Below are 22,328 nucleotides of genomic sequence, written 5' to 3'. Positions count from 1 at the left end.
CATGAACGCCTTCAAGAACAGATCTCTTTATGAAAGTTGACACAATATGTGTCCTCTACATGGGGAACATGCATGTTGTTCAAACAATATGTGTCCTCTACATGGGGAACATGCATGTTGTTGAGACAAAGAGAGTGGTTCTCACGATAAGTGTAAGGGAGTTCACTAAAGGAGTAGTTTAAAACTCTTTGATCTATGAAGCTTGATGTTTTAAATATACCCATTTTGTTAACTTCAAGGTAATAAACTACGGTTAAACTTACAACTTTTTTCATTCTTTGTATTTAAAAAATCGAGGATGTATGTAAAACTTTCTGTAAGTCGATGAAATTGTAAGCTCCTTTTGTTTAACTCACATGATATTTTACATATTCCTAGGTGAATCCCTTGAGCCCGCACTCTCATCCAAGCTAAAATTAGGTGAACCACCTTCAGACATATATAGATATATATACAAATACATATACATATATATATGTATGTATATGTATATACATATACATATACATATACATATACAAACAAATACGTATACATACATATATGTATGTATATGCATATGCATATACATATACATATATATACATACATATATATATATATATATATATATATATATATTCATGTGGATACCTTTTTACCATTCATTCACTTGAGCGTAGTTGGGTCTTAATCTATTCTACATACGTGTGATTTAGTTTGTGATTCACCGTTTGGATTATTTTCATAATCCATAATTTCTTCTAGATTAAATAAAATTTAAATAATATTTCATTAATATATTTCTTAATGATATACAGTATGGATAACGAGGGGGAAATTGTGAGGTGTTCCATGGACGTTGAGGATAGAAGCCATCGTGCAGAGTATTCAAGACCTCAACAATCTGAGGTAAGAGAAGATAATGAGAAGACTCAACGAATAATGCATGCTTTTAAGCAATGCCAGAGGAAACTAAAAACCTCTACTAAGTGGGTGCGACGTAACCATGGTAAGAAGACTCGAAATGGAAAGAAGATAATAAATGTAACATCAGAGAATATACTCCATTCGGTCAACGACACAAACTCCTATGTGTTAAATGTAGAGACCTTGATTGCTGGTCTTGGTCAGTGCATAAGAAATCATGGAAGTGGGGAGAGCAGTTCAACTCGAGAATCAGTTTCTGCCATTATAAGCGGCAATCACAAGATCAAGGATATTGTCGAAGCTACCTACCTCCGCATAATGGATACATGTGGTGCTTTCGGAGAAGCACACCTTTGTGATATTAGTTGTCGAAAGACAATTGATGCTATAAAAGAGCAACAAGACAAGTTAAGTGCCCATGTTGATAGGCTTGGAATGGAAGTATCAAGCCTTAAAGTAACATTGAATAGGTTTGGGGCTTTACTTACCAAAATGAGTCGTAGATTGCAAACACATGGAATGTAATTACTCATTTGGTTCACCAATTAGGAGTTGATCTTATGATCCTTTTGTAATGCTTATGACACTATTATCTTTTTGTAACTTTGGGCTCTAAGTACTCTAATGATAATGATGGTCCTTTACTTACCAAAATGAGTTATAGATTGCAAACACGTGGAATGTAATTATTCATTTGGTTCACCGATTAGGAGTTGATGTTATGATCCTTTTGTAATGCTTATGATAGTATTATCTTTTTGTAATTTTGGGCTCTAAGTACTCGAATGATAATGATGGTCCTTTTTGTCTCTCAGATATCATTGCAAGAGAGAGAGAGAGAGAGAGAGAGAGAGAGAGAGAGAGAGAGAGAGATTGATTTATATATGTGGATATAATCTCTTAGGATTCATATGGAGATTATAGAGAATGTCTCTTTTAATGGTTTTTTATAGAAAATTCTCTTTTTATGGCTTTTTGTCTCTTATATGTACATGGGAGGACGAGAGAGAGAGAGAGAGAGAGAGAGAGAGAGAGAGAGAGAGAGAGAGAGAGAGAGAGAGATTTCTAAGCTTGGTTTGGTCATTGGAAGACATTGGATGTTGATTTTATAATGTTTTTGTAATATTTTATTATCTTTTTATAAGTATATATGTAATGTTTTAGGATTATAGATTTTGTCTGCTATTTTTATATATGTAAGTTTTAAGGAAAAATGTGAAATGAAGTTAAGGGGATGGAAAGAGCTCTCATCTATTATACTTTGTGGATCAATGTAGGTACATTAGCTTTTCATAGGGCTGCCATATTGTTGATTTGTCATATAGTTTGGGTCTTCCTTAGTCTTTTGAGGTAAGCTACCAAAACTTTGCTTTATTTTTGTTTTTCTTCTTAATTGTATGTTTATTTTTAGAATTTATGATTTTTAAATACGAATAGTTCGATATAGTTTGATAAGAGCATAAGGATTTTAATGCTCATGAGAAAAGATGAAACTTGGCAAAGATCAAATAAGTTTATGACATTTACTTACCTACATATAAGCACAATCTAGCTTGAGTCAGAGGGATGGATATATATATAGATATATATATGTATATATATGTATGTATATATATGTATATGTATATGTCTATGTATATGTATATGTATATACATATATATATATATACATATATATATATATATATATATGTATATATGTATATATGTATATATATGTATATATATATGTATATATATATGTATATATGTATGTATATATATATGTATATATGTATATATATATATATATATATGTATATACGTATATATATATGTGTATATATACATATATATATATATATACATATGTATATATATATATACATATGTATATATATATGCATGTATATATATATATATTCATGTATATACATGTATATATTCATGTATATACATGTATATATAGATGTATATATACATGTATAGACACATGTATATATAGATGTATATATATATATATATATGTATATATATATATATATATGTGTGTGTATATATATACACATGTATATACATGTGTATATACCCACTTGAGACTAGACCGCTTAACGTCGACTTAGAGGGTTATTTCTACCCAATCTACGGGGAGACTTGAACCCAGGTGGATAAATGTCATCCCGAGAGAGAGAGAGAGAGAGAGAGAGAGAGAGAGAGAGAGAGAGAGAGAGCTTTATAATCTTTTAGTATGTATGTGAAGATTGGAGATAACATGAGGGATTGTATATTATGTGTATACACAAATATTATTAAAAAAATATTGTTATTTATATTCAATGTTTACTATTTTATAATAAAGAAAATGACTTTATACTCAGTGTGCCATTCCTTCTAATTGAATACTTGATGGAATTAGGTTTATAGCAAGAATGGTAGAGACACGTAGTTTGAGGTGTCCTCTTCAGACCATTTCCTTGAATGCTCCAAGGAAAAGAAGAAGAAATGAAAAAATAAAATGTGTACAGGAGTTAAGGGATAGTGAACCTCATTGTTGTGATGCAAGGATGCATAATGTTACCTGTAATACCGGTGAGGTGATGTATTGATGCAAGAGACTCATAGGATTCTTGCACAAAACGATACCTTTTGTGCACAAAAACAAGTTGCAAAAGAAACTTTGATGTATTTACCTCAATCTAGCACTAAGAGGTCTCTAATTGCCCTGGGTGGAGATAAAAGGATATCTAACAAGAGTGCTAGAAGTGTTCGCCGTGAAATTGCTAGGAATAGGACTCTTTTAAAAGAAATAACAAGGGAAATGGCAAGTGGAGTTTATTCAGGGATATCACTGGTTCAAAGTTTGAGACTTACAAGAAGGTACCCTCGCTTCATCTCGCTAGAAATAGGACCTCTTATAATGCAGCTAGAAGAGTAAATGAGGGTAATGCAATTACAATGTCTTCCTTTCTTTCCCATGAAGAGAGAGAAGTGTCATTTGCTAATACAATAAGAAGGGAGAGTATCGGAGAAATTCCCTCTTATGTATTTGAAAAAAGAAAGGGAGGAATTTTGTCTATCCTCCATGAACTCCCACCCGTACAAGGTACACATGCAGTTACTGGCCTTTGGTATATTCATGCACTTTAAGTCACTCATTAGGAGGGATGACACATGACAGTCGGTTTTGTGGAGCACAGTTATGGGCAAGTGAAAAGAAGATGAGTTGTGGATAGGTTCTTGGCAAATATTATTGTAAACATGGGCGTGTGTCTGTTCCTTCACTTGCTGAACCACCTGAGCCATTAACGTCTCTTTTGATTGGTAGTGACACTACAAGTAAAAAATTTCAAGAAAACATCAGGGCTTATAATAGTGTGTTGGCTTTTTCATCATTGGGTGCACAAATAGATGACTCTCTCTTTCACAATAGTAGTGTCTATACTTTCAAGGTGCATGGGACTGTTTATCATCGGATTGGGTCCTTGGTCCCCAATAATATGTACAATCCTAAGCCACAGTTTGCACAGTTGTATGTGTTTGATACTGAGCACGAATTACAAAATCGACTAGGTGTCATGAATGGATTGGAATCCACAACCCTAGAAGCACTTCAATCCATGATGCACACTTCTAATCCATTTGCACAAGCTTTTAAGTATGTGGGAAGAATGTTGAGTGACAATCCAAGTTTGGATTTGAAAATGACTATATGTGAGACGAAATCCACATCTAGGCAGTACTCAATGCCAACAGCTTTTGAGATTGCTGGTATCATGATTGGTCAAGATGATGATCATAATGTTGGTCGTCCTGATATTTTATTGCATACTCAAGAAGGCACATGCAAACACATCTCTAATTTGCATAGGTGCTATATGCCTCTTTTGTACGTCATGTTATTTCCAAGAGGGGAGGATGGATGGCACTTGAGAATCCCTTATGCTGATGCACAAGTGAGTGCATTGAGAAATGGTCATTGTGTGACTCAACGACAATACTATGCTTATCGATTGCAAATTCACCCAGATACAAATGCATGCTTGCTACGTGGTGGAAGATTGTTGCAACAGTTGATGGTTGATGCCTATTGTAGTGTTGAAGAGTCACGATTATCTTGGCTACGCCATAATCAAGAAAGTTTGCGTTCAGAGGTTTATAGTGGTTTAGCAGACATGCTTCATGTAGAAGGAAGTGGAAGTGGTATTGCAGGAAGGACAGTGGGAAGCAGATAAGTGTTACCTTCCAGTTTTACTAGTGGGCCACGACAAATGTATCAACTTTATCAGGATGCCATGGCAATTGTTCGTTCAAAGGGCAAGCCCGATTTATTCATTACTTTCACCTGTAACCCAAAGTGTCCAGAGGTATTAGATGCTTTACTCCCGAGGCAAAGTGCATGTGACCGGTCTGATTTGACTACTAGAGTATTTCACCAAAAGCATTCAGATATGATGAAAAATATCGTGAAGAAGGAGATCTTTTGAAGGTGATTGGATATGTGAGTGTCATTGAGTTCCAAAAAAGAGGATTGCCTCATTCACACACGTTATTGATCTTGGGGATAGTGCCCATAAACCTAAGACTGTCCAAGACTATGACAAATTAGTATGTGCCGAATTGCCTGACAAGCAAATGTTTCCTACTCTGCATGACGTCATGTTGCATTGCAATATCCATGGGCCCTGTGGGCCATTCAATCCAAGTGCAATTTGTATGGATAAAGGGAAATGCACAAGGAACTATCCACGAGCTTTTGCACAAGAGACTATTGTGGATGAGAGTGGTTACCCCGTGTATATGCATCGAAATGATGGAAGAATTGTGGCATTGAAAAAGTGTAATGTTGATAACAGATGGGTTATGCCATATAACCCTTATCTTTCAGTCACATATAATGCTCATGTAAATGTGGAAATATGCTCAACAATAGCAGCAGTGAAATATCTTTACAAGTACATATACAAGGGGCATAACAGAGCAACAATAAGATTTAGCACTATACAAGGTGGGGATGTTAATGCTGCTTGATGAGATTCAGAGGTATTTGGATGCACATTACATCTCTGCATCAGAGGCATGTTGGCATGTTGGAGACTCTTTGAGTATGATTTACACAATGAGAAGCCTGATGTGCAACAGTTGTTGCAGGTACACTTAGATGGGGGTCATAATGTTATCTTCAGAGATAATGATAATATTGCAGATGTTTTTCAGAGGGAAAATGTAGGCAAGACTACTATGACTGAATGGTTTACCTGTAATCAACAATATCCTGAAGCAAACAATACATTGTATAGTGATTTCCCTCAACAATGGGTTTGGAACTCCAGGTTGAAGAAATGGACCAAAAGAAAGATTGGAAACACTATAGGGCGCATGTACTTTGTAGCTCCTTTGGCAGGTGAGGCATACTATGTTCCCCTACTTCTTACAATATGTGAAGGATCTAAGTCATTTGAAGATTTGCGTTCGCTCAATGGTCACATCTATCCTTCTTTCAAGGCAGCTTGCATTGCAAGAGGGATACTGGAAGATGATTCTGAATGGGTTGCATGTATGGAGGAAGCATCATCCATGCAAAATGCCTTGCAGTTGAGATGTCTTTTTGGTACTATATTGCTATTTTGTGAGCCTTCCTATCCAAGAATATTGTGGAAGAGATTTCGAGAAGAAATGATAGAAGATTTTCTATACCAGTTATCGAGAAGCAGGGGTCAGTTTATTGGTATTGAACAATTAGCTGAAACTCATGCACTACTACATTTAGAAGAAATTCTTCGTGCTCAGAGACGGACATTGGTAGATTTTGAAGAAATGCCTGAACTAAACAGAACTGATTTGGAAGTCTTGGGTGAAAATAGATTGCTTTTGGAAGAGAGATCTTTTGATACTGTCGAACAATCTAACCTGTCAAGTGCTATGGAGTCAACATTAACAGATAGCCAGTGTGTTGCTTTTGATATTGTAATGCATGCAATTGCGATAGATGCAGATGACATTTTTTTCCTAGATGGTCCGAGGGGATCAGGCAAGACCTATTTATATAATTTCGTGCTTGCGCGAGTACGTGGACAAGGGTATGTTGCTTTGGCCACTGCATCATCGGGTATTGCTTCTCTACTCTTGGCGAATGGACGTACTGCACATTCTAGATTCAAGATACCTCTAGAGCTAAACAATTCAACTTGCAAAATCCCTGTACATGGACAACTTGCTAAGGTTTTGAGAGTTTGTAAGCTCATTATTTGGGATGAGGCTCCAATGATTCATTGTTATGCTTTTGAAGCATTGGATAGGAGCTTACAAGATGTATTATTCTCAGATAAGCCATTTGGTGGGTGGAAAGGTTGTATTAATGGGGGGAGATTTTAGACAAATCTTGCTTGTTATTATGAAGAGAAGACGTGAGGATATTGTTAATGCAGCATTGTGTCGTTCCTTTCTATGGAACTCTATCAAAGTTCTAAAGTTAACTGGAAATATGCGTATTCAATCAAGATATACTAATGGATGCAATGAGTTTAAACAATGGGTCATGAATATTGAGAATGGAGTGAATTGTAGCGATGATAATACAATGGTGACACTACCAAGTAATATGGTCTTGCAAAGATCGACTCTTAAAGACTTGGTACATTGGGTATACTCTGAATTGGCTATCACTACGACATATGATTCATACTTTAGTGAGCATACTATTCTTGCTCCAATAAATAGTCAAGTGGATATTATGAATAAGACAGCTTTGGATGCAATGCCTGGTGAGCCTAAGCAATATTTTAGTGCAGATTCAATTCTTGAAAATGATGAAAATTCATTCCTATATTCCACAGAATTTTTGAACACAATCGACCTTCGGGGCGGATATCCACCTCACTGCTTGGTTTTAAAGTTAGAAGCTCCTGTTATTTTGCTTCGTAACTTGGATCCAAGACGTGGACTCTGTAATGGTACACAGATGATATGTAAGGCCTTTCACTCTAAAGTCTTTCTAAAGTCTTGGAGACTGAAATCATCACTGGTACTAAAGTTGGTGAAAGAGTATTTCTTCCACAGATTACCTTTATATGCAGCGAGGCCCAACTACCATTCACCATGAGGCGGAGACAGTTTCCCGTGCGGCTCGCATTTGGCATGTCAATAAACAAATCACAAGGCCAAACCCTAAATGTCTTGGGGTTGTATTTGGTGACTCCAGTGTTTACTCATGGACAATTGTATGTCGCGTTGTCGAGCATGGTCTCCTCATGCTGTGAAGGTGTTACTTGAGGATAATTGGATCATGGATCATGGATAGTGGACCATGGTCTTTGAATCATGATCATTTGACATTGATGATGGAAAGGACCGGTGTTGGTTATTCTAGACCTTTTTGTGGTTGAACATGATGAGCTTGCTTTGGAGCAGTCTTGAACCAAAAAGCCCATACTGTGGCCTATGAACGTCAAAGACAACAAGGTAGTAGATGCATTATCTCCGAGAGCCCTGAGCCATGAGGTTTCTATGGGTTACCTTATGGATTCTTCTTGAGAAGATTAATCAGGGGGAAGCTATGAGAGCATACTTAGGTATAAAAATTCTATGATTTCTTTTTTTATACATACTTGTCCATGGTAAAAGTACCTATTTTTGTTGTTTATGTTTTGACAGACATGTCTAAGATTACCTTTACATTGGACATGCCTTTGTCGAGAATAGTAAGTGAGTTATTCTTTATATTTGCATAACTTTTCTTGATTACAAAGTATGGAACATGACATTCTATACTGATGTCTATCTGTATAGAGCCACCGCTATGGTCAGCTCCTATTATTGCAGGTCACATAGCAGGGATTATGATTGATGCTTATAGGGATGGGTAAGTATAAGTGTAATTGTTATACATTGTATAAATATTTTTTGAACCCATATATAAATAATTGTATAACCTATTTGTTATGCTTTGATTTTAGGATATTGCATGACATTGATACGTTTATGGTAAGAGTTGTCGACGAAGGCATCGAGATGTACGGGATCAATGTTCCTGATGAGGAGTGGGATGTCTATTTGTTTTGGAGAGAGATGGACAAATGCTTTGCATCATTTGAGGGGTATTCAGTACCCGATGACTGGTTGTTTCTTACATCCTTCATGACCATTGGTATTCGTTATGGGTTTTATACTAGAGTTCCTCATGTACCATCCACTCGATGTTCTATTGTACGAGGTAATTTTGATTATGTTATCAGAGCGGGCTCACAAGATCTTGTGAACACACGAATTCATCTACGAGATCTTTGAATGCTTGTAGACTATATTGCAATTCCATTCTCCCCAACTAGGCGAAGCTCTAATCAATGCATGTGCAACACCAATGTTAGAAGCGTAGAGTGATTGTATAATAGTGTGGACCATGGTTGATGTAGGAGCACAGAGTATTGCCATCACTTGCACTTGAATGACTTTTTTGCATGAAATTAGCCTTCACACCACAATCAAATGTTGTTCTCTTTTTATCTATTACTTCTACTCGAAAGTGATGTCCGCATGACCAAATTGCCCCAAACTTACGATATTGCAAACACAATAAATAAATACTTTTATTGTATAAATTCACAAAAGCACAACATAAAAGACAATGCGTAGATATCTCGAACTCACATTCATTGAAATCACAACCATATGCAAGCTCCTCCTCCTCATCACTTATTGATTCACCATTGTGTGTAGCTTGTAGTATGGTTTGATCGAGCCATTTATTAGAAGGAAAGTTTTGAAGAAGTGCAAATTCTGTTCGGTATGGTAGTGTGTGGGTTGTTCGACTCCTTCTAAAACTCAAATGAGCTTGGTTCCTTTCAGCCTTCACCAAGTTATATCTCTCGATCCATTTCTCCATAGCATGTGAGTTTAAGATGCAAAATTTATTGATCTTCTCACGCAATGCTACATCCATTGTTCTCACAAGGCCTTTCCCTAGTGGCTCTTCCCCAACTAGTTAATCATCGTCTTCTTGCCTCCATAATTTGGGATCAAACGTACTGAGAAATTCATATATACAAGTGATTCTTGATCAAACCATCCTGCTGCCATACTACCTTCAAGACGAGCTCTTTAACGAATAATTCCTTTAAGTGTCTTCATAAATCTCTCCAATAAAAACATCCATCGGCTATGGACAACCCCAGCCACAGTAACTTCATCAACCACATGAACTAGCAAGTGCAATTGAATGGTTAAAATACTTATTGGAAAGTATTTCTCAGCCATTGTGCTGCTTCCAATGTGTCTCTACTAATCTCTTTCCTTGGTATCCAATGTACCATTGCACCAATTTTGTAAATTGTTTCTCTAATGTCATTGTTGAGGCAATCCTTGATGGCTATAGAAAGCACGAATTGCAAGAATTTGTGCTAATCATGACTCTTCAAGACACGAAGCTCATCGTCCTTTGTAAATGCTCCCTTCAAGCAATGCATGCATCTTGTAGGGGTACGAAACTCACTAATACACTTCTTTACATGATGCCATTGCTCGTCCTTTGTATGACCCAAGGTGCTTTTAGTAGCTTCACCTTTCCATCTACTCTATTTTGGGCCCATAAGTGGTGCATGCGTTGAACCTTTTGTAAATCATCTCGTTGTGCCTTGCTCTCCTTTGCTCCTGTGATGGTTTTCTGAAGCACCTCGGCTATATTCTTGAAAATGTGCATTGCATCAAGAAGATGGTTCACTAAAAGGTCATTCCAGTATGGAAGTTGATGGAAAATGGATAGACACTTCATTCCTGGAGGTGTACAGGTTGGGTCCAGCTCTCATAAAGTCCTCCAATCACTGCTCTTCCATATGCGAGGAGACCTCCCTAGAAATCCCTCACGCAAAGGATGGTCCACTGAGAGATACTTCTTGTGGCCCTCGTATACTATCTTCTTCATAGACTTTGAGTATCGAGCCTCAAGTTGCGGCCCACATAATGGACATCCATTATACCGTGACACTCAAAGCCCTGTAGAACATCAAAAAAGATTGTAGCAGGTAAGTTTGGATGACAATCATGACTTAACATAATATGTTAACAAGCTACAGTATTACCTGAGCACTCTCCATAGCCAGGCCAATCATGCATAGTCCACATAAGTATTCCTCTCAATGTTAGCGCACGTTGTCCAAACCTCTTGGAAATATCATGAACTTCAATGCCCTCCCATAGAACACAAAGCTCCTTAACTAAAGGGACTAAATACACATCCATGTTCTTCACCTTGTACTTTCTAGGAACTATCAACAAAGACAATAAAAGATGCCCTTTTTTTATCGCTAGAGCCATGGTGGAAGATTATTGTTAACTAGACAAACAGGCCATGTACTCCATGATGAACTTCGTAGACCAAATGGATTTACTCCATCCATCGTTAGTTCGAGTCAAATATGGTGAGCCTCCTCTCCTAAAAGGCTACCCACTTCTCTTCAATGTGCTTCCATGCAGGGGAATCTACGGGGGCACACGCGTAACACCATCCGTGGACCTAGTGTTATGGTGCCAAGTCATCAATCCTGCAATGGATTTGCACTTGAACATTGTTTTAATCCAAGGGATGATAGGAAAGTGTCGTAAAACTTTTGCTGGTACCCTTTCTCCTTGCACATCTTGTCTATATCTCGATGTACCATAATGCGGACATTGTACTGTGTTGTTATATTCTTGTCGATAAAGAATACAATCATTTGGACAAGCATGGCGTGTGTTGTAGTCCATGCCGATCGAGTGCAACATTGCTTTTGCTCGACTACGGTCCACTGGCATCTCATTATCTTCTGGCAATATTTGATGTTCCAATAAGCTGTTACACAAAATAGTCAGGCTAAGAAAATTCATATAAAGTTACATAATTCACTAATTGCATATGATATCATCACTTACACAAAAATTTTTGATACGCTCGTATTAGACCATCCAAAAATTGATGCAAGTTCAATATGGATAGGCAAGCGCATAAAACAGACACATGTACTCCACGATATAGTGAAAGACAAGCAAGCCTGCGTAGCTATTTCTCTTCTTGGGAAGCGTATTCCACATGTCGTGTGTTTTCTTCTACCCCTTCGTGTTCCAAACCTCGATCTTCTGTTCCATCGTGTAAGGCATTTATCATGTCATCCATGTCATGTTCTAGTATTTGCTTCGAATCTGCCTCAAGTTCCTGGGTTTTTGGATCACCTCGTTTGTGGCTACTCTTGTTGGTCTCCATCGTTCAGGCCGGATATCCACTCGTTCGTCATTGTTGAAGCGCGCATTGCCACTATTTAATTATTCCAATCACTCCACTGGAAATATTCTCCATTTTTTTGTATAATCATTGCAAATTTGTCGACGTCGAGCCACTTGGTATTTGCAAAGCGAGTACATGGGCAAAGTGTCTTCTCCTCTAAATCAACAAAATTTGAGGGTGTGGCATCGTCCATGGTTTCCATATTGATTTGCGATGGGAACGAATGCTTATTTTTGGAGGGGAATCCTCTCTTAAGTATTTGTGGAGGGTGGTAGTCGGTGATAGGTAATTTGAAATGTCAGGGGCGCACAAGATCTGGAAAGATTTTGAATTTGAATGAAAAGTAGCGATCGTCGAAAAGGTCATCGAAAGAGCGTCGAAATATTCGTCGAAAAGAGCGTGGGAAATTTATTTTTTCGATGCTTATTTCCATGCTATTTTTCACTGACTTTTTGACGCTTTTTTCCACCCTGATTTCGACGGTTATTTCAATGCATATATCGACGGGGCAGGTTTTTATAGTAAAATAGAACCTCTCTTTTTTTTGCATTTTTTCTTCATGCGCATGTGTTTTTCTTCCTCAGTAGGTATGCCTCCTTTGCCCTCACTTCCATCTCATGTACATGTGTTGTAAAATGTCTATGTGTGTAATTAGGGATAATTTTCTTATTTTTTGCTTTCTAATTTATTTTGTAGGTTCTTTCTCTCTCCCAAGCTCTTCTCCACCTCCTTCTTTGCCCTCCCTCCCCTCCCCTCCCCTCCCCTCTCCTCTCCCCTCCTCTCCTCTTGGTTGTTAAATTGGTGTGTGTGTGTTGAAGGATAAACCTCCTTGTGTATCCATGCTATTCACACTTTTAGGGTTTTGTATTACTAATTCTTTTCTCAACCTTTTGTTTTGTTTTGTAGGTCTTCTAATCCTCTCTTTCAACTTCACCAAAAAGCCATAAATTCTTTTCTCTCTTTCCTCTCTTTTCGATTTTGTATGTATGCATTAGTTTCTTAGGGCTTTTGTATGTATGCATTACTAATCCTTTCCTCACCCTTTTGTTGGTTTTGTAGGTCTTCTAATCTTCTCTTTTAACATCACCAAAAAGAGGTAAGTGCTTTCCTATCTTTCCTGTGTTTCCTATCTTTTTATCCTCTTTTTCCTCTCTTTTTATCTACCAAAAAGAGGGGTTTTGTTTTGTAGGTCCTCTATGCATAAAGCTTAATCTATGAATAGAGCTCTAATCATAGAGCTTAATCTATGCATTAAGCTCTATTCGTAGCGCTTAATGCATAGATTAAGCTCTATGCATGCATTCATAATGCATAGAGATATATGCATGAATTAAGTTGTATACATAGAGCTTAATGCATGCATAGAGCTTAATCTATGCATACATTAAGCTCTATACATGCATGCTTAATGCATAGTGCCGGGGTACGATTTAGTTTAGGTGTAAGATTCCTCCCCAGCCTCTCAAGATGTCCAGCATCTTCCCCTGTAATCAAATCCCTCTTCAAAAATATAAAAGATTTTGTCTCTACCAGGTTTTGGTCTAGAGAGAGAAAATCTTCTAGAGAGTGGTAATTCAATTTTTAAATATTTTTGGATAGAAAAATATCTCATCTTATTAAAATAAGTTTCCCTGAAACAGAAGTTCAAAAATATTTTCAGAAGGTGCATTAGAAATTAAGTATAATCTGTTCAAGAGGCATTATCCTAGGTATCCAGATTTTTGAAAATTTTTAAATTAAGGTTCCTATGGACCAATAAGATTCATCCAAATGTAGGGAGGAGATAAATAGAAGAATAAAAGGAAAATCCCCCAAAAAATGAGTAAATACTCACATAAGATGAAGAGTTGACTAAGGACAAGGTTAATAGTTAAAAAAGAGAGATATTTAGATGAAATGATGCATTTTTGACACCTCAGTATGGGGGAATTTTCCTCATGAAGGAGGCGCCTATTTCACATGTGTGGGAGAGTTTTAAACTCCCAAATAATGAGATATTTTTATCTCTCCTCTCTCCTGTTTCAACTAGATCCAAAAAGTGGACTAAACTGACCAAAAAATGGTCAAAAATTGACCAAATTGGCTTGGTTAGAAGCTCACTTTTTCCTATAAATACAAGCCTTCCCCTTTGTTGAAGCTTAATAGTGTTTTTGCATTGTTACCCTACTTCTCCCAAGAGCCAGAAAACTATGAATTTACTCATAATTCATTAGTTTTTTGACCTTCCCTCTTCTAAAGATTGATGGCCACTCTTGTTTCAACAAGAGTAGAACCCTCAAACCATCAAGCCAAAGGAAAGCTCTCAAATTCCTTCGTAAGTTGGAGATTCTTCTCTTTTCTACTCATTGATTTTTGTCTTCTCTAAATTGAATGTGATGTTATGCCTCATTGAAAAGAGGCATTCCCCTCTCTTCTTTAGTAAATCCAACCATTCGTATCCTAGATGAATGATTAATGGAAAAAATCAAGTTTTTCATAATGTTTCTCTTTGATAAAGTAGAAAATGTTTACATTAGAATGATTTAAATACTCTTGGTGAACTTCTAATTAATTGTAGAGAGTTAAAAATTGAAAAATGGTCAGCCATACAAAGGAGGTTACGGCAAAATTTTTCTAAAATTATGAAAAATAAGTTTTACTTTTTTATTCAAAAAGAGTAATTCCCATTGTATATGTATTCTTAAAGTGTTATTTTTCATCCTAGGTATTGAAAAATGCTTACTAAAAATATTTTATAAAAATAAAGTGTTACTTCTTTTGAATTAAATTCTATGTATAGAAGGAAGCTTATTGAAATTTTATTTTGATCATAAAAGAATGATTTTCATCATCATAAATGATTTTTACGCATAAATGGGTGCATGAAAGATATTTTTTATATATATTAAAAGTGTGATTTTCATCATAAATTATTTTTATGCATAAACATATGCATAAAAGATATTTTTTTATATTAAAAGTGTGATTTTCATCATAAATGATTTTTATGCATAAATGGGTGCATAAAAGATATTTTTTTATATTAAAAGTGTGATTTTTATCATAAATAATTTTTATGCATGAAAGATATTTTTTTATATTAAAAGTGTGATTTTCATCATAAATGATTTTTATGCATAAACATATGCATAAAAGATATTTTTTTATATTAAAAGTGTGATTTTCATCATAAATGATTTTTATGCATAAACATATGCATAAAAGATATTTTTTATATTAAAAGTGTGATTTTTATCATAAATTATTTTTATGCATAAATGGGTGCATAAAAGATATTTTTTTATATTAAAAGTGTGATTTTCATCATAAATGATTTTTATGCATAAAGGGGTGTATAAAATATATATTTTTTATATTAAAAGTGTGATTTTCATCATAAATGATTTTTATGCATAAAAGAAATTCTTTTATATTAAAAGAGTGATTTTCATCAGAAATGATTGTATGCATAAACATATGCATAAAAGATTTTTTTTAAGTGTGATTTTCATCGTAAATGATTTTTATACATAAATGGATGCATAAAAGAAATTCTTTTATATTAAAAGAGTGATTTTCATCATAAATGATTTTTATGATAATAAAAGTGTGGCTTTCATAAGAATTAGATTTTATGCATAAATAGATGCATATAGAATTTTTATAATTAAATAAGGGTTCTCTTAATCCTCTGTTTAATTTTCACAAAAATTAAAAAAATGAATAAGTAGATAATTTGTGAGAAGAAATGCTACCGTTTCATATTCATTAAGATGGTAATGAAAAAAAATTCAATTAAACTATCGAAGTCGGAGATCGAGATAAATGATTATTTTATTCCTCATAGGAAATTCATGTTTTAGAAATCTATAAGCAAATATTCGTCGAAGGAAATTTAGAAAAAGAGAAATTGAAATATTACTTTTCGAGAAAGATAGTTTACGAAGAACCTTTCCAAACCCAAACTCTGATTCAGACTATTGACCAAGACCTAATTCCTTCGTCAGTTTCAATCAATGACGATGTGCCCAGTTCAGGAAAAATGCACTCAAAACACTCACCGAATCCGAAACTAAGTTAAGACTTTTGATTTTGATCTGAGGATCAAGTTAACAGAATTTGAAGAATTTTGTCTGGAACTCAGACCTGGATCTAGAAGTATTGGGATACGGATTTAAGATTTATTCATGGTATTCAAACAAAATCAAAATTGAAAACTTGCATAAAAACCTTGTTTTCTTAAAGGACTGTCTTACGCTAGAATGCTGGAGGGAGCATTTGGCATATGTGTTTAACTAAGGGAAGTTCGGTTGCAACAGCTGGCGGGGAGTGTTCGAGGGACAGCTCACGCGGCAAAAACCTGCCCAAGTCTTGACCATGGTAAAAAATGGTGTGCTTCCGGTACGATGGGCGAGGGCCGACGAAGCGGTCCCTGAGTGAAGTGCCAGGACATCTAAGGAGGATCCTGGAGAGTTTTGACCAGGCGATGCACGGGCTCACGGTGCTTAGGACACCCATACGTATGTCAAGGAAGATATATATATGTATGTTGATGAAATGATTATTGTAATCTGTTCCTGGATCTCGTTGCTGACCAGCTGGTCCCAACGGAGAGTCGAGATTGGTATTGTTTTTGTGAAACAAGGGATTGAATGGAAATTTTGAATTATAAAATCTGTGATCATATCTATTTTGTCAATGGATTATTTTTATATTAAAGTTTTAAAGAGGAGTGTGTGCATATCTGTTTTCTAAAGCTAAAGTTAAGAAAGGCATTTCAATTATGGGTGGGTGAGTACTTGTTTGGATCTACCGATTCCCAGTGGTGGCAGGGTGGTGGCTAACCCATGGGCCGGATGGGGCTGGAATCAGTGTGGGTGAGTACTTGTTTGGATCTACCGATTCCAGTGGCAGGGCCGGATGGAACGGAATCAGTGAAGTTTTAATAATCAAACTGAAAAATCTTAGGATTACGCTAGGATTCGAGTAGCTAGTTAATTCCCTGATAAATTTCTCAATTGAGTGGATCAACGACTGTGCCTGATCTTGATTAGGAAAAAAGCGTTAAAATTACTCAAATGATCAAATTATATCAGCGATAGTTTCCTTCTATTTGGTTTATTTAGGTGAAGGATAGTTTAGAATTGATCTTGTTAGAAAAAAAATCGTTAAGAAAATTCAAAAAGGTGCAATCGTCCCCGCTTTCTGGGCATGGGAAATTTTCGCGGTTTCGGTTTTCGGAGTGACCACCAGCCTAGTCTCGTGCCCGGACATTCGTGGGCGAGGCCCCGAGTGAGAAACCCTGCTCCGCACATGAGGGGGCTGCTTCCGCTGCTGTCAGCTACTACCGGGAGTCCGGTGCGCGGAGGGGGCAGAGGGATCTCACAGTTGGTATCAGAGCAGAAATTGCCTAAATTTTTAATAAAAATCTGGGAAAGAAATGTTTTTCACTTGTTAATACTATGAGAATGAACAAAAATTGAAAACTTTTAAATTGAATTGAAAATTTATAGATGGACACCCCAAACCTATCTGGAATTCCTGGACTCTCTCAGAGTCAAGATATGATAGCTTTTGCTTTTGATCACCTCAACTCTGCGACGACCCAAATGAGCAGAGTGAGACTTGCTCGCCATTTTGAGAGTCTTTACTTTCCTGATCCTCTTGAGCGACGTCGGTATATGTGGTTCTGTGGAGGACGGTGTATAATATCAGTACCAGTCAGCGTCAAAGGCTCAGGCAAAATATTTCCTTGGCCATGATTTTGATAAGACTAGGACTTGTTCAGCATGTTCAGCTCTTTGATCATTCACCCAGGAACTTCGGAACTTCATGCTGATTTTTTAGACTTCTTAGCCGCTTTATCCCGAGAAATAGAATTACAGCACCTCTTTGTGTAATGAATCGTGTGTACCATGGTATGTCTTCTTCACAGTTTTGCTTCTTTATACGATTACGACTGAGGCAGTGATTCTGGAGCCAAGCTGCTCTATGTACATATTGCAACTTTTATATAAATATAGAAATGTTTTCTGAAGAAAAATTCCCTGTTGTATAAGTGATTGTTTTACGGACGATCTGATAAAGAAAAATCTGTTATCGGACATATGTCATAGATCTCCAATAAGATCATTGTCTTGTTTAAGAAATTATTTTTCGAACCTCTTAAGTCTTAGGATCTCGTGGATGATATCAAAATAAAAATTTAATAATATATAAATTTTTGGCAGAATCATAAGACGAGGAAACCGTGGCCATCAGCAGCCAGACCCTCTCTCTGAAGATGATGAGCTTGACCCTGATGTTCACGAGGCTCTTCATAGGACTTAGCCAAGACCCTTCAAAAGGAGAAGGGGAGAACCTGGGTGAGGCTGTGGAGAAATGGGTGGAAGCCATGGAAGAATATTTTAACGTCATAGGCTACAATGAGCGGAGCAAAAAGGCTCTTGCCCGGCTGAAAATAGTGGAAGCAGCCAGGGTAGCATGGAGGAACCACTATGACACCAACCGTCTGGACAGAAATACTCAGTCCTGGAACGACCTAAAAACCTATCTAAGAAAGAGACCCTGCAGGAATTTGATTTTGAAATCAAGTACCACCCAGGCAAAGAAAATGTGGTAGTAGATGCCCTCAGCAGAAAAGCCTCCTTGCTTGCAATTACTATAGTATCAAATCCTTTGATTATTGAAGCAAGAGAGAAGATCATGCAGGATAGATTCTTTGGCCCTATTGCTACCCTACTTATGCAGGAAAGCAAAACTCCTCAAGAGTTGAACAGAGTTCAAGGGTACAGCCTAGATGATGGCATTATGTATTATAATCGCAGGCTATGCATTCCCAATGATGAGGGAACCAAGGATCAAATTCTGAAGGAAGCCCATGACAGCCTTATAGCAGAACATCCAGGTTTCATCAAAACCTACATGTCTATAAAGAAAAGCTTCTTTTGGCCTAGTCTGAAAAAGGATGTACTAAATCATGTACGTCATTGTCTGACATGCCAGAAAGTCAAAGCTGAAAGAGTAAAAATGCATGGGAAGTTACATCCATTGGACATCCCCCAGATGAAGTGGGAATGTATCAGTATGGACTTTATTACTGGATTACCTTCAGTGCAATCAGGTTACAACTCCATTTTCGTGGTAGTTGAAAGACTAACCAAAGCTACCCATCTGATCCCAATAAAAGAAACCTACACTGTAGTGGATGTGGCTAGAGTGTTCCTCAAAGAAATCTTCAGATTTTTCAAAGTTCATAATGTATTTCATGTAAGCCTTTTAAAGAAATATGTGCCAAGCCCAAATCATGTGCTTGATGATGAAATCCTAACCTCTTCAACCCAAGGGCAGATGGAACTCCAACCTGAAGAAATTCTTGATGTTCGAGAAAAGATTCTCAGGAACAAAATTCTTAGAGAATTATTGGTAAAATGGAAGTTCTATCCTTTTGAAGATGCCACCTGGGAGAATGAAGCCGATCTGTTTTGCGGGATTACCCCCAGTTTGCGAGATGAGGGCATATCGCATTTTTCAAGTGGGAGAGAATGTAAGATTCCTCCCCAGCCTCTCAAGATGTCCAGCATCTTCCCCTGTAATCAAATCCCTCTTCAGAAATATAAAAGATCTTGTTTCTACCAGTTCTGGCCTAGAGAGAGAAAATCTTCTAGAGAGTGATAATTTAGTTTTTAAATATTTTTGGATAGAAAAATATCTCATCTTATTAAAATAAGTTCCCTTGAAACAGAAGTTCAAAAAGATTTTCAGAAGGTGCATTAGAAATTAAGTATAATCTGTTCAAGAGGCATTATCCTAGGGGTCCAGATTTTTGAAAATTTTTAAATTAAGGTTCCTATGGACCAATAAGATTCATCCAAACATAGGAAGGAGATAAATAGAAGAATAAAAGGAAAATGATATATATATGTATGTTGACGAAATGATTATTGTAATCTATTTACTGGATCTCCTTTGCTGACCACAGTTGGTCCCAACAGAGAGTCCAGATTGGTACTATTTTTGTGAAACAAGGGATTGAATGGAAATTTTGAATTATGAAATCTGTGATCATATCTGTTTTGTCAATGGATTATTTTTATATTAAAGTTTTGAAGAGAAGTGTGTGCGTATCTGTTTTCTAAAGCTAAAGTTAAGAAAGGCATTTCAACTATGGGTGGGTGAGTACTTGTTTAGATCTACCGATTCTAGTGGCAGGGTGGTGGATGGGGTTAGGGTGGAATCAGTGGAGTTTTAATAATCAAACTGAAAAATCTTAGGATTACGCTAGGATTCGAGTAGCTAGTTAATTCCCTGATAAATTTCTCAATTGAGTGGATCAACGGCTGCCTGATCTTGATTAGGAAAAAAGCGTTGAAATTACTCAAATGATCAAATTATATCAGCGATAGTTTCCTTCTATCTCGTTTATTCAGGTGAAGGATAGTTTAGAATTGATCTCGTTAGAAAAAAAAATTCGTTAAGAAAATTTGAAAAAGGTGGAATCGTCCCCGCTTTCCGGGCATGGAAAATTTTCTCGGTTTCGGTTTTCGGAGTGACCACCAGCCTAGTCTCGTGCCCGAAAATTCGTGGGCGAGGCCCCGAGTGAGAAACCCTGCCCCGCGCATGAGGGGGCTACTTCGGCTATCAACTACCGGGAGTCCAGTGCGCGGAGGGGGCAGAGGGATCTCACAAGGATAGTGTGGCTTGCATAGTGCTTTATGCATAGGCCTCATGCATAGCTTTATGCATAAGGCCTCATGCATGCTTTATGCATAAGCCTTATGCATAATGCTTTATGCATAAGCTTTATGGATAAGCTTTATGCATAAGGCCTCATGCAGAGCTTTATGCATGAGGCCTCATGCATGCTTTATGCATAAGCTTTAGCATAGCTTGCATAAGGCTTGTATAGCGGCATAGTTTGGATAAGGCTTGCATAAGCTTTTGTATGTATGCATTACTAATCTTTTCCTCACCCTTTTGTTGGCTTTGTAGGTCCTCTAATCCTCTCTTTCAACATCACGAAAAAGAGGTAAGTGCTTTTCTATCTTTCCTCTATTATTATTGCACCCTTGGGTGCTGGGGATTTGTTTTGTAGGTTTGCGCATAAGCTTTATGCATAATGCTCATTCATGCTTTATGCATAAGCCTCATGCATAACTTTATGCATAAGGCCTCATGCATAGCTTTATGCATAAGGCCTCATGCATGCTTTATGCATACATCCACATCCACATCTACATCCATACATCCATTTTCACATCGACATCCACATTCATACATCCACATCCACATCTACATCCATACATCCACATTCACATCTACATCCATACATCCATTTTCACATCTACATTCATACATCCACATCCCTACATCCACATCCATACATCCACATCCACATCTACATCCATACATCCATTTTCACATCCACATCCACATCTACATCCATACATCCATTTTCACATCCACATCCACATTCACATCCACATCTATTCTTCCACATACAGACATCTCCATCTATTCTTCGTTCATTTTCATCTATCTGATTCATTTCACATCCTCATATCTATTTATAGAATATAAGAGAATTCTTATTTTTGATATAAGTTTTCTTTATGCATCTATTTATGTATAAATTCCATTTTAAGGAGAATAACCCTGAAATAAAAATCAGTCTTTTATGCATCTTCCTATGCATAAATTCATTTTAAATGAGGATGACACTTTTGAATTAAAAAACAATCTTTTATGCATCTTCTTATGCATAAAATCAAAATTGATGAAAATAACTCTTTTGAATTAAAATAAATTCTTTATGCATCTTTCCATGTATAAATCCAATTTAGTAGTAGTTACACTTTTAGAATAAAAGAATTTTTCTTATGCATCTAATTTATGCATAAAATCTATTTACGATGAAAATCACACTTTTAATATAAAAAAATCTTTTATGCATTCAAATCATTTATGATGAAAATCACTCTTTCAATATAAAAGAATTTCTTTTATGCATCTAATTTATGCATAAAATCATTTATGATGAAAATCACACTTTTAATATAAAAATCTTTTATGCATATGTTTATGCATACAAATCATTTATGATGAAAATCACTCTTTTAATATAAAAGAATTTCTTTTATGTATATAATTTATGCATAAAATCATTTATGATGAAAATAGCACTTTTATAATCAAAATAACAATTTCAATATGC

Source organism: Cibotium barometz, chromosome 34 (assembly GCF_041138505.1).
Source record: "Cibotium barometz isolate CiBa-2024 chromosome 34, ASM4113850v1, whole genome shotgun sequence".
Lineage (NCBI taxonomy): Eukaryota > Viridiplantae > Streptophyta > Polypodiopsida > Cyatheales > Cibotiaceae > Cibotium > Cibotium barometz.
The sequence above is the reverse complement of the archived record's forward strand: the minus strand, read 5'-3'. Positions refer to the sequence as shown.